A 14,560-nucleotide genomic window follows, 5' to 3' on the forward strand; every position below is an offset into this window, starting at 1 on the left:
ATAATGATATTTATTATTTGATAATAAAATAAGATATTGATTCATCATTTTAGCTACATCTTATTATAATTAAGATAATGATGAATCCCAAAGATTAGGATAATGATTTTGAGAGACATGAATGGGTCATGCTAGTGAGATCTAAAATCTTAAAAACTTAATCTTAAGTATTCTTGATCATAGGAGCATTAAGTCAAGGATCAATATTTCAAATAGACTGGTACATTTTATGTATGCTCGATGGAGAGGATGGTAGATCTCACTAGCCACTTATGATGGGATACTAATACAAGGATGTGAGTACTCATTTAAAAAATGAGTCTACTAAATTGACTCGATGAAAGAGAACATCTTATGAAAGTCTTACTTGAATGTCAAAGATAATTCTCTAAGCGAGAGTTGTGCAAGTGATCCTTAGACCTGAGATCATCATAGAATCTTGTGCACATAAACCCATATTTTGGTTCATACCCAGACATGGCATTAAGATATGTACGGGATGTTTTGAATATGGTGGAGTGTATATGAAGATTATGAGTAGGTCAACATAGAATCGATCACTCCTAGTAAGAGGAGATTGCATCCTATGTATTCTCAATCTTAGATGACTCAAAAAAAATCTTTTGCCCAAAAGCAGGAAGAAGATTAGAAAGAGTTTCTAATGCTTCTTCATTGGAGTCATCATTGGTTAATTAAGAATCAATATGAATATGTGTTTGAGTTTGACATAATTTTATACTCATGAATATATTCAGAATGCAGGAATGCTTGAAGGATTGAATTGTACGGTAACTTACCACTAAAGATATATTTAATATTTCTACTAAATTTCATATCTTCTGAGTAGTCATGATACGTTGCTAAATATCAATCTTAACTTGTAGATTTTTGATCGAATTAAAGAATTTTATTTGATCGTCAATTAGAAAAGATTCTAATTGTTGAGCTCAGATTAGCTCGATTGGATCTTCAATCGATTAGATTAGAATCTGATCAAATTAGATTGAACGTTAAATCGATTAGATTAGAATCTGATCAAATTGGCATGAGCAGAAGAAAAAAATCCTTCTGGCATGGGATTAAGATGTATGTGATAGTCCATATCACCATCCATCCTCTGATGCACATCTCAAAGCATGAGATGGATTTTTTCTAGAATTTTTGAGATGGAAAAAAATTACAAACAAGAAGGGTCTCTCAAATGCACATGCAAAAGTGTCGCATCTCTTTGCATTTTGGAGAGTCTTTCTCCTAATCAAATACTTTTAACTTAGAATAATTTTTGTGATAATATTTTATATTTGATAAGCTATTTTTGGTGATTTTTTTAGAATTTTTCTAGACTTATCTGATGGCCAAACAGATACCAAAACTTCTCTCGCATGCGCATGCGCGTGGTGATCAGCACTCGCTTGAAGAGGTGTGAGGATCACTTCTTTTTATAGATTTTTTGATCTCTTTATCAGGTGATCTAAGATCAAGATTGAAACCCCTATCGATTTAGATTTTTGTGAATTTTTTTGATTTAAGAAGGGATGCGAAAATATACCTGAAAGAACTCTTATTTCTGATAATCTGATCATATAAGACTTTTCTGTGGGGCATGTCCCTTTAGTGGCTATAAAAAGGCCTGGGCATTGGGTGTCTGAGGCATTCAGATCAAGTTTCTAATTTCTCTTTATTGCTCTCCTTTCTTTCTTACAACCTATCTTAGTTTTAGGACAAGGCTGTAAGATTTAAGACAAAGTATTATCTGGTCCAAAAAAGGGTTATGAGGGTCCTAAAGAAGAAAAATCAGAAGTCCAAAGGAAAGTCTAAGAGGGTCGAGTCAGGTTCTTGAAGAAACCTGATCAGTACAGGGCTAGTCGAGTTTTAGAGATTGAAACTCTTGAAGCAAGGTAAAAAAGGAGTGCTATCTTTGGTTCAATTTTTGTGTGGATCACCGTTAAAGGACGGACATATAGATGCCTTGTGAAAATTGGGATTAGCGCTACAGATATACTTCTTATCCAAGTTTAATTTATTATACTTTGATTATTATAGTTAAGAATTTTTGGGCATTAGGATTTTTGGTACATCAAGTATTTTGAATAAAAATTTTAAACACCTAACCCTTCTATTGTGCCATCGGAACCCAACGTGCACCACCCCTGGACCCATGCCCTATTCTCAACACCAAATTAGATTTGGCTTGAGATTTTGGGTGTGATAAAAGAGGGCTCAATGAGAGTGGGCAGCAATACATGATGAGTTATGATCCTATCTCCTGTCCAGTTTGAATGCGATCCAAATTAGAGATAAAGAGATAAGAAAGAAAGAGATTTTTTAAGTTCGAAAACAAGGGTGGCGTAAATTGATTTTTTTCTTATTTTCTTTGAAGAGTTTTTGGATGTGTGAGAGATCAAATTTTTCTCATCTCACCATCAGCCATTTTTGAAAAATTTGGGATGCCAAATTGGTGGTTGGCGTGGTAGATATTAGCACCCTCCCTTTGACCCAAACCCTAATCCCTTGTCTATATAAAGGGGGCTCCAATAGTGGATGCCCCATCTTGAATCATTTGCTGATTTTATTTTTCTCTAGAGCTCTCCCACATCCTCTCTTCCTCCTCCAGATCCTCTCTTCTTTTGCAACATCCAAAAATTTTAAAGAAGAAGAAAGAAATCAACCTTGAAGATCCTTGCAAGCTAGCACTTCCAAGGAGCCTAATCTGCGTCGATCTTCGTGTGGACGTTCTATAGAGGCTGGATGTTTTCATGCGACTGTAAGCAACCTGAAGGAGTATCTATCCAAGTGTTGGATCAGCAGAGTGTTGGAGTTTTATAGTTTCATGCACGTATGATTTTAAAAATAAGTATGCAGCAGAATTTTAAAAATTTTCAGATTAAATCTAATTTAACCTAAGCATACATAAGATTAAATCTTCAAATCATAAATAGGATCATCATATGTGAGATAAGATTTAAATATAAAAATTTAATAAAAAAATAAATATAAAACATACCTGAACATGGATCAATCTTCAATACGAACTGATGATCATGGATGTCTTTCGAATGTCCTTTGTAGCCGCACAAGCGTCCGACCTTTACGGATATCCACACGAGACTCTGATCTGATCAGAAATCTTTTGATCTTATCAGAGTGCTAGTTTTCTTATAGAGATCGCATCTTGATAGTTGAAAATCTTTTTTTCTCTCAAGACACTCTTAGAGAATAAGAAGATGTAGGAAGATCTTGATCTTTACGCTAGAGATCATGAGAAGAATCCTTTCTTCTCTTTTCTTTCTAAAATTCATGCACCAAATCTCTATAATAAAGATGTAAAAATTTTGTCCAACTTTTAGACAAAGAAAAGAGGAGACATCCATATCTAAACATGGACAAGAGGGAGAGAAGGAGATGTCTAAACAACCAACAATTGGTTGTGTAAGAAAGAAGAGATCAACATACCTCACGCCAAGCATCTACAAGCCATCCACTTTCCACGATTTTTCTCCACACACAATCCTCTCCTTTTGGATGTCCCAACCAGATCTCTATCTCACCTAAAACCATCCAAGGAGTGGTGTTTAAATAGGCTAAAAAAGAGTCCTAGATTGGGTAGGAGATGGAGTCCAAAACAAGTAGGACTCTATCAAACATTGGATGCCGTCCATCAAGAAATTTTGCCCAAATTTTTCATGGAACAGAGGTGATTTGTTTTCTTTCTTACACACTAATAAGGAGAGAAAATATGGCATCAAAAGCTTGTGGGCGTGGGTTGGTTTTGGGCGCACAAATCAGGTTGGTGTGGGATCCTTTTATGGCGCATGGAAAGAAGGTGGTTTAATCTTATGGGACTCTTCATTAGTTAGCTGTTTTAAATCAAATAAAACACTAATGAATCTTAATCAAATTAAGACCAGATTAGACTCAAAAAGATGAAAAACCAAATCTAATTTAGAATCTAATTTATTTAGACTAGATGTCTCCTAATTGGAGGAGGAGTCCTAGTCCAATTGGACTCTTTCTTGATGCTTGAGTCAAACTCAATTTTTAATCCTAATCCAATTAAGATTTGGTGCACCACAAAAATGAGGATTTCTAATCTAATTATAAATTTATACATCCTAGTCTAATTTAGAATTGGATCAAATTCAAATCATAATTCAACAAGGACTAATCATCCAATCCTTTTGAGATTATCCTATAATCCAATTGGGGTTGATCAAATCAAACCCATAATGAGTCAAATTAAATCCAATCAAATTGAACTTGATGCAAGTTTCATTGCTCAATCAAATTGAATCAATTAGTAATTCTATTACTAATTAATCTTCCTATAACTTACTAACTCTTTAGTAAGTTTCATAATGCAATATTTGTATTGGATCAATTATCAATCAAATTGATAATCAAATCCTGTTACGATCCATTATCGTAATTCAACCATCTAATCAGTCAAAAGTCTCTTTTATGTGTGATGTCATAGGTTCTATTCTGTCTGGAAGTGAGATATATTGTGATCCCTATCACAATATCATTGAAACTCTTTTTAATGTATTGAAACAATTCCAACTCTTCCCACCAAGGATTATTGATCATCAAGATGATCCTTATGAGTCTCACAATCCACCAGTGACACCAAGCAGTATGTAATGACAATCCAGTAAAATAAAAGATGAACATCTAGGTGCAGTTAATGTTGGAAAATATATCCCAAAAGCCAATCGTCAAGTTGTTGACGGTTGAGCAATCAAATATTGTAATTGATTTATTAATAAATAAAATATATTTTTGATATTTTCATCATAAGTCTTCATCTTCTAATGAACTCTGTTGTTATGATGAAGTTCTTAGGGCTATTTAAGTTTGATAAAGAGAGGATTTATCAATTAGTCCTTAAAATTATTCACGACCAAATGATAAGCTGTTAATAAGAACGACAGCTTCTATCAAGCATAGGTCGCTGTAGGCCATATGGGTTGGTTGTCCTCTTAATCAAAGAGTGTGGAGATACTGGTATGACATACAGGTGAGATATAAAGGTACATCATCATTGAACGTGATCAACTCCAGAGCATTCTGCTGTCGAGAATGTCTCTGATGGGATATAGGTATAAGTGTCCCTTAGACCTAAGATCGCCTCAGTGACTTGCAAGCAACTCACTGTGCTTTGGTACTGGACTAACTAAATTTTTAATTTAAAAATGGAAGGCTTCTAGGCACAGTCAAGTACTTGCAATGTCAGAGTGTAATCGAGATGGGATTGACCACTCTAAGAGTTGGAGAAGATGAGTCGTTGTATTTTAATTTAGCAAAACCTTGACCAGGGTAATCCATCAGATGGATTTGATATTTTGAAATACAATGTGGACAACCTGATCAGAGTTGACAGTTGAACTCTGAGATATCCTATGATCATTTTGGTCAAGGGGATGAATTATATAGAATCTATATCCGCATGGGTTCTAAGGATGTTGTTCTACACATTCGACCTATCCGATCGTCGGGTACCATTGCTAGATGATCACTTCAATTGATACAAAAATTTATTTCTATATTACTGACTTAGATTCAGACCTATGAGGTCACACACATTAGAGTTCATGATTCGATCGGATGATTGATCAACGATTAAGAATCGTTCTAGGGTTAAATGATCAATACGATTGACATTTAACCTAGTGCAAGTGTTGCAGGAGGATTGATTAGCAATTTGATTGCTAATTGGTTTAATTTGATTAAGCCAATGGGCTGAGATTAAGTCTAATTGAATATAATTTAATTAGATTTAGTTTGGGCTTGATTGGATCAAGTCCAATTAGTTTATTGGATAAGCCAATTGCAAGGAAAAACTAGTCCTAGTTCAATTAGGATTGGGTCAACCTAATTTCTAATTTGATTAAAAAATTAAATCTAATTTAAATCTAATTTAATCTGATTAAATTAGATTTTTAGTTGGGTTAAAAAATATTTTAATTGGGTCGATCTAATTTTGGTTTGATTTGGTTTGAGAAACCAAATTAAAACAAGTCATAAGATAGAATCCTAGTAAGACTAGGATTCCACCTTGCACCACATAAGCCCCCCCCCACTCCCTCTCTCTTATTCCATGCCAATCCCCACTTATTTTGTGCGACAAAAGCCCTCTCCCAAGTCTCTACCACATCCATAAAATGTTTTCTCTCTTCTTTCTTACATGGAAGGTGGTTTGGATCAAATCAAAAAGGAATAAGTTTGGATTTCGAATTCTATGAGATAGAGTTTTAAAAATCCAAAACTCTTTCAATTTTGCACTGAATTTATCTAATTTTTTTATAAAATTTTTATGACTTTTAGGATACACATTATGTATCCTTTTCTGATCATCCATGCATGAAAATAAGGATTTGGTGCTCAAGAGTTGGGCACCCCTTATCTTGCCATGTTTGGATAAGCCTTGACTAGGTATTTGACCTAGATAAGGACTCTATCATATCTCTCTCTATAAAATGAGTTTCTTCTTAAAATTTTTGAAAAAGATAGATATTTGAGATATCTTTGGGTCATCCAAAAATCAGAGAGAAAAACCTTTGGGTCGTAGAGATATAATAGACAAAAGATAGGGTGTTTAGAGAGAGAAATGAGAAGAAGAAGAGAGTCTTCTTCTAGGGTTGTTTGTTTTCATCTCTTCCCTTCCTCCATCTTGAGTTTTCTGAGAGTTCTCAGATCTAAAACTCCTCCTCCTACTTCTCATCTTTGGAAGAGCCCAAATCAAGAAGAAGGAGGCACCTGATCAACCATCAAAGAAGGATCAGCGCAGTACTAGCATACTGTGCTGATTTTCTGAAGCAGGACTTCTGATCGAGATTCGTGGGCTTGTGTAGATGACTCCTAGAGGCTGGACACGTGTGTGGCTTACAACATCATTCTTAAGCCCGGATCAATGAGGTTAGAACATCTAGCTTGCAAGGTAATAGATCTGATCTATTGTTTAATACATACATTAGATGTAGTATAGAAACATGTTGATATGATCAACATATAGTTCGTGCTCTATATATTTTAATTTTAGATTTAATGCTATATAATAATCATGTAATAGGATCTTAGATTTAGAAACTTTTTGATTTTATAAAATAAATTTTGATTTATTTTAGTCTTCCGCTGCATGATCTTGAAAAAGTTTCAAGATCTAACCCTGAAATCCTAGATCTGGTTCCTTCAATTGGTATCAGAGCCTAGGTTTTTCATTACATGATTATTTATACATGCTTAGATTATTTTTTAGATTATATCTAATTTATAATCTAATTATTAAATCTAAAATTAAAATTTTATATCAATCACGAACTGCAAGGTTGTCCTGCTGTAAGGTTTACCCCTTATAGTGCAAAGGTTGTCCTAGTTCGTATAGATCTGTCTTTAATCATAAATTTATTAGATATGATCTAGATTAAATTTATAATTTATTAGATTTAAAAATATTTAAATCTAAAATAAAATCTCTTTGTTAATAATTTTTGTGCAAAGAAATTGTTTACAGTTGAAATTGTTTCAATTACATGAACCTGTTTAGATTAGATCTAAAGTAGTTTCATGTTTATTTCACTTGCATCTTAATTATGAATCAAACATGCAATATGATTGGTAGAATCATATTGTAAAATTATTTTACAAATATGAAAATTATTTTTAAAAATCGAACCCAACCCTCAGCCCAAAACTTAATTAAGAATTAAGAAGTTGTTTTGATTAGGTTCTAGGATTGTGAATTGAAGAACCTAAGACACAAACCATAATACATTGGGTTAATGGGTTAGTGGAAATTAGGTCCATTAATTGGGTTAGACCTATGGTTAGATTAAAGATGGACTTAATTAGAGAATTGACTAAATCTAATCAATTGTTGTCTTAGATTAGGTCAAAGATTTTCTAGATCAATTACAATAGTTGTAGTTGGTCAAGTCCATGTCTTTAACGAGAACCAAATGGACTTGATTCTTGGCTAAGCGGTCTAGCACGAACTGTTAGGTTGATCTAATCGAAACTAACTAAACCAGTTGGTGTCTAAGATAAACCAGACTGATGGTTTTTAATTGGGAGCCCGCTTATCTGACCATTTCTGATGGTGTCTAAGATAAGCTTTGGCCGACCCTCTCACTGATCGAACTTACCTGACCTCTTGGTGAAATTATATTTTGATCGGATCACTTGACTATTCGAGTTGACCCATGTCAGTTAGGTAAATCAGTGTGACTGATTTAGGTGCTCTTAGACCAGCCCTTTTAATGGTCTCCCTTAAACTGACTTGGTGAAGCCAGTGGGAGGATCATGATACGTTGGTTCATCTGACCTCATCCTCTAAATCATTTAAATCCTCTAAAATTATTAGATCCTTAAAATGATAAAGTTATGGAGATAACTGAGTCATAGCCTCCCATTAAGGTGTTTTGATAATGAGTCCATTAACTCAATAATTATTGCAGACCCAAAGGCCTGGTGATTGTTGACTAATGAAATTATCACTCATCATATGACGACTTGGAAGGATCTCTTTAATGGTGGTTAGGTGAGCCAACCAAAGTTGGGCTTAATCATTTGTTGGTTAGATGTATCAAGTATGGTCATGTTAATGGTTGGACCTAATCAGATCCTTACAGTGGAGGCCAAAGCCTACTGATTAGGTTTCTGGGGCAAAATTAAAATTACTAGAAATTATTTAAAGAAACAATTGGTTATGAACCTATCCTTAGATGTACATGGGTTGGCCAACCAAAATTGGGCTTGTGTGCAGTCTAAGTGGATTCTAGTACCCACTAAGGAATTAGGATAATTCCTCGAATTGGAGGTAGAGGCTACCAATTCGAATAAAATAGTGAAAGAAATCTTTTGATTAAAGTCCAAATCTTTAGGTTTAATGAATCAATTACTAATTAGGTTATAGTTTTCCTTTGTGCAATAAGGCCACTTCCCTATCGCTCCGATCATTGTTGGACAATGATAAGTTGGTGGGACCCAACTTCAATAGTTGGTATCAAAAGTTGAAGATAGTCCTAGAGTATGAACGAATCCTATATGTGATAATGGATCCTGCACTTGAAGAGCCAGCTACCAATGCATGTGGAACAGTCAGAGACACTTACCAAAAGTGGCTCAATGATCGGACCACGGTGCGCTGTATGATGACTGGCTGCCATGAGCAACGAGTTCAGTCGCAGATTCAAGACGGCTCAGCCAAAGGACATGCTTCAAGTGTTGGAGGATGCCTTTGGCACACCCGATGATGTGGAGAGGCACAAGACTAGTTGTGCCATCTTCAATGCCAAAATGCGGGATGGTGCCTCTATCACTGATCATGTATTGTACATGATCGAGCTGATGGAATGATTGAGCAAGCTCGGCTTTCCCTTGCATGAGCAGCTTGGGAAAGATGCAATACTGAACTCGCTGCCCTAGTCTTATCTCCCATTCCTCACTCATTATAGAATGACAAAGCCTGAAGTAAACTACCACGGGTTACTGGGGTTACTTCAGAACTTTGAGAAGGATCACCAACTTCACAAGGAGTTGGTGAACATAGTGGGAGGTTCGTCTTCTGGTTCTCGACCTTTTAAGAAAGGAAAGAAGAACAAGAAGAAGAAAGTAAGAAGGTACAAGTTCAGGCTGGAACATCAGTGCAGAGCCAGACCAGAAAGATCAAGCCTGATAAGAGTCTATTCTACTAGCAAGCATCCTAGATTAGATAGTGTGTCAGATATCTACTTATGGCACTGTAGGCTAGGTCATATAAACAAGAACAGAATAAATAGGTTGACTCAAGAGGGAATCCTCGAAGTCAGTGATTGTGAATCACTTCCAACCTGTGAGTCCTGTTTTCTTGGTAAAATGACCAAGTCACCTTTTACTGGAAAAGGTGAGAGAGCTACTGAGCTCTTGAGCCTAGTACATACTGATGTATGCGGGCCCATGAGCACAAGTTCTAGAGATAAATATTTCTACTTCATAACTTTCACGGATGACCTATCCAGATATGGATATGTCTATCTGATGAAACATAAGTCGGATTCATTTGAAATGTTCAAACGATTCCGAAGTGAAGTAGAAAAACAAACTGAGAAGAGTATTAAAACTCTTCGATTTGATCGAGGAGGAGAATACCTTTCTAGTGAGTTTCTCACATATCTAAAGAGAATGGGATTCTCTCCCAATTGACTCCTCTAGGAACACCACAGCATAATGGTGTGTCTGAAAGGAGGAATCGAACTCTGTTAGACATGGTCCGATCCATGATGGATTTTGCTAGCTTGTTGATATCCTTATGGGGATATGCACTCGAATCCGCCTGTTATCTGTTAAATAGGGTTCCAAGTAAGTCTATAATTAAGACTTCATATGAGATATAGATAGGGCGTAAGCCAGCACTTTCACACCTTAGGATCTGGGGGTGCCCGGCCTATGTCAAACGATTAGTCACAGACAAACTTAGACCTAGGTCTGACAAATGCACATTCATTGGATACCCCAAAGAGACGAAAGGATATTTTTTCTACCATGTTGATGAACAAAAGGTGTTCGTCAGCCTTAAGGCAATCTTTTTAGAAAAAGAGTTCCTTGGTGAAGGAACCATTGCCTCTAAGGTTGAACTTGATGAAGTTCAACAGGTAGAAGGACCGACACCAATAGCTGAACCTGAGTCGGATTTGATTGGATCAGATCCGGAGCCTAATGTACCTGCACTATTAAGATGATTCGATAGAGTACCGCATCAGCCAGACAGATACTAAGTTTCTTGATCCGGGATGGTGATCCCATCGAACTAGATGAGAACGATGAGGATCCGATCACCTATATGGATGCAATACAGAGACCTGATTTCGAGAAATGGCTTGGAGCCATGAAATCCGAAATAGAGTCCATGAAGGTCAACGATGTATGGACATTGGTTGACCCACCTGAAGGGGTTAAACCCATTGGGTATAAATGGGTCTTCAAAAGGAAGAGGGGCGCAGACGGAAAGGTGGAGACCTATAAAGTCCGTCTGGTTGCCAAGGGATATCGTCAACGTTATGGTATTGACTATAATGAGATATTTTCTCCTGTGACAATGCTCAAATCCATTCGAATAATGCTTGCAATAGCTGCCCATCTGAATTATGAGATCTGGCAGATGGATGTAAAGACAGCCTTCCTGAATGGAGAGCTGACCGAAGAGGTGTATATGATACAACCTGAGGGGTTTACATCCACAGATGAGTCCAAGGTGTGCAAGCTTCAGAGATCCATTTATGGATTGAAGCAAGCTTCTCGGAGTTGGAACATGCATTTTGATAAGGTGATCAAAACATATGACTTCATTAAGAATGGAGAAGAGCCCTGCATCTATAAATGGGCAAATGGTCCAGTTGTGGTATTTCTTGTCTTGTACGTGGATGACATTCTCTTAATCGAAAATGACGTCCCTGCACTACAGGGAATAAAAGTTTGGTTGTCATCACAGTTCTCCATGAAGGACTTAGGTGAAGCATCTTACATCCTAGGATGAAGATCTATAGAGATAGATCTAAAAAGATGCTTGGGTTATCCCAATCCACGTACATAGATACCGTGCTGAAGAGGTTCAGCATGGAGAATTCCAAAAAGGGCTATCTACCGATAGGTCATGGAATTTTTCTCTCTAAGAAGGATTATCCGACAAGTCCTGAAGAGAGAGAGCGTATGAGTAGAGTCCCATATGCTTCAGCCGTGGGATCTATCATATACGCCATGACATGTACAAGACCAGATGTGGCATACTCACTAGGAGTAGTGAGTAGATACCAATCTGATCCTGGAGAAAACCATTGGAAAGTGGTTAAAGCCATCCTTAAGTATTTGAGAAATACTAAGGACCAATGGTTGGTTTATGGCGAGTCAGATCTGAAACTTGTAGGGTTCACAGACTCCAGCTTTCAATCTGACCATGATGATAGTAGAAGCGTGTTGGGTTATATCTTTACTCTGAATAGTAGAGCTATCTACTGGAAGAGTTTCAAGTAGCATAATGTGGCAGACTCTGTTTGTGAAGCGGAGTACATTGCAGCATCGGATGCCACAAAGGAAGCTGTGTAGCTGAGAAAATTCATCAACGAGCTCGGAGTAGCACCCTCCCTCGATGGTCCGGTCCTGCTCTACTGCGACAGCATTGGTGCCATAGCTCAGGCGAAGGAACCCAAAGCACACCAGTGGACGAAGCATATCTTGCACTGCTTCCACCTGGTCCGGGGGATCATGGATTGAGGTGACGTCAACCTTCAGAAGATCGACGGAAAGGAGAACCTGACTGACCCCTTCACTAAAGCCCTGGCAATAAAGGAGTTCGACAACCACAAGTCGAAGATGGGTATTAGATACTGTGCTGAGTGGCTTTAGGATAAGTGAGAGTTGTTGGAAAATATGTCCCAAAAGCCAATTGTCAAGTTGTTGATGGTTGAGCAACCAAGTATTGTAATTGATTTGTTAATAAATAAAATATATTTTTGGTATTTTCATCATAAGTCTTCATCTTCTAATGAACTCCGTTGTTATGATGAAGTCCTTCGGGCTATTTAAGTTCGATAAAGAGAGGATTTATCGATTAGTCCTTAAAACTGTTCACGACCAAATGATAAGTTGTTAATAAGGACGACAGCTTCTATCAAGCATAGGTCGCTGTAGGCCATATGGGTTGGTTGTCCTCTTAACCAAGGAGTGTAGAGACACTGGTATGGCATATAGGTGAGATGTAAAGGTACATCATCATGGAACGTGACCAACTCCAAAGCATTTTACTGTCGAGAATGTCTCTGATGGGATATAGGTATAAGTGTCCCTTAGACCTGAGATCACCTCAGTGACTTGCAAGCAACTCACTGTGCTTTGGAACTGGACTAACTGAATTTTTAATTCAGGGATTAAAGGCTTCTTGGCACAGTCAAACACTTGCGAAGTCAGAGTGTGATCGAGATGGGATTGACCACTCCAAGAGTTGGAGAAGAATGAGTCGCTGTATTTCAATTTAGCAAAACCTTGGCCAGGGTAATCCATCAGATGGATTTGAATTTTGAAATACAATGTGGACAACCTGATCAAAGTTGATAGTTGAACTCTGAGATGTCCTATGATCATTTTGGTTAAAGGGATGAATTATATAGAAACTATATCCGCATGGGTTCTAAGGATGTTGTTCTACACATTCGACCTATCCGATCATCGGGTACCATTGCTAGATGGTCACTTCGATTGGTACAAAAATTTATTTTTATACTATCGACTTAAGTTCGGACCTATGAGGTCACACACATTATAGTTCATGATCCAATCGGATGGTTGATCAACGATTAAAAATCGTTCTAGGGTTAAATGATCAATACGATTGACATTTAACCTAGTGCAAGTATTGCAGGAGGATCGATTAGCAATTTGATTGCTAATTAGCTTAATTTGATTAAACCAATGGCCTAAAATTAAGTCTAATTGAATATGATTTAATTAGATTTAGTTTGGGCTTGATTGGATCAAGTCCAATTGGTTTATTGGATAAGCCAATTGCAAGGAAAAACTAGTCCTAGTTCAATTAAGATTGGGTCAACCTAATTCTAATTTGATTAAAAAATTAAATAAGATTTAAATCTAATTTAATCTGATTAAATTAGTTTTTAATTGGGTTAAGACCTATTTTAATTGGGTTTATCTAATTTTGATTTGATTTGGTTTGAGAAACCAAATTAAAACAAGTCATAAGATAGAATCCTAGTAAGACTAGGATTCCACCTTGCGCCACATAAGCCCCCCCCCATGCCCTCTCTCTTATTCCATGCCAATTCCCTCTTATTTTGTGCAACAAAAGCCCTCTCCCAGGTCTCTCCCATGTCCACAAAAGGTTTTCTCTCTTTTTTCTTACATGGAAGGTGATTTGGATCAAATCAAAGAAGAATAAGTTTGGATTTCGAATTCTATGAGATATAATTTTAAAAATCCAAAACTCTTTCAATTTTGCACCGAATTTATTCAATTTTTTTTTGGAATTTTTATGGCTTTTAGGGTATACATTGTGCACCTTTTTTTGATAGTCCATGCATGAAAATAAGGATTGGTGCTCCAGAGTTGGGCACCCCTTATCTTGCCATGTTTGGATAAGCCTTGACTAGGTATTTGACCTAGAGAAGGACTCTATCATATCTCTCTCTATAAAGTGAGTTTCTTTATGAAATTTTCGAAAAAGATAGAGATTTGAGATACCTTTTGGTCATCCAAAAATCAAGAGAAAGACCTTTGGGTCATAAATATATAATAGACACAAGATAGGATATTTAGAGAGAGAAATGAGAAGAAGAAGAGGGTCTTCTTCTAGGGTTGTTTGTTTTCATCTCTTCCCTTCTCCATCTTGAGTTTTCTAAGAGTGTCTCAGATCTGAAACTCCTTCTACTACTTCTCATCTTTAGAAGAGCCCAAATCAAGAAGAAGGAGGCACCTGATCAACCATCAAAGAAGGATCAGTGCAGTACTAGCACACTGTGCTGATTTCCTGAAGCAGAACTTCTGGTCGAGATTCGTGAGCTCGTGTGGATGACTCTTA

The 14,560-nt window shown here is 36.7% G+C and overlaps 1 long non-coding RNA gene across 2 annotated transcripts; it reads right to left on the reverse strand.

Annotated features, from left to right (window-relative positions):
* Nucleotides 1-1,206: 1,206 nt before the first annotated feature.
* LOC140851075 (uncharacterized) lies at nucleotides 1,207-3,627 on the reverse strand. Of its 2 annotated transcripts, none has more exons than XR_012133871.1 (3): nucleotides 3,454-3,627; nucleotides 3,005-3,310; nucleotides 1,207-2,785 (listed from the first exon to the last, which is right to left on the reverse strand). It is a non-coding gene; the product is annotated as an uncharacterized lncRNA (long non-coding RNA). The 2 variants fall into 2 exon arrangements; XR_012133872.1 differs by having other exon boundaries at nucleotides 1,207-2,773; nucleotides 3,454-3,625.
* Nucleotides 3,628-14,560: the final 10,933 nt, after the last annotated feature.

Source organism: Elaeis guineensis, chromosome 8 (genome assembly GCF_000442705.2).
Source record: "Elaeis guineensis isolate ETL-2024a chromosome 8, EG11, whole genome shotgun sequence".
Classification (NCBI taxonomy): Eukaryota; Viridiplantae; Streptophyta; class Magnoliopsida; order Arecales; family Arecaceae; genus Elaeis; species Elaeis guineensis.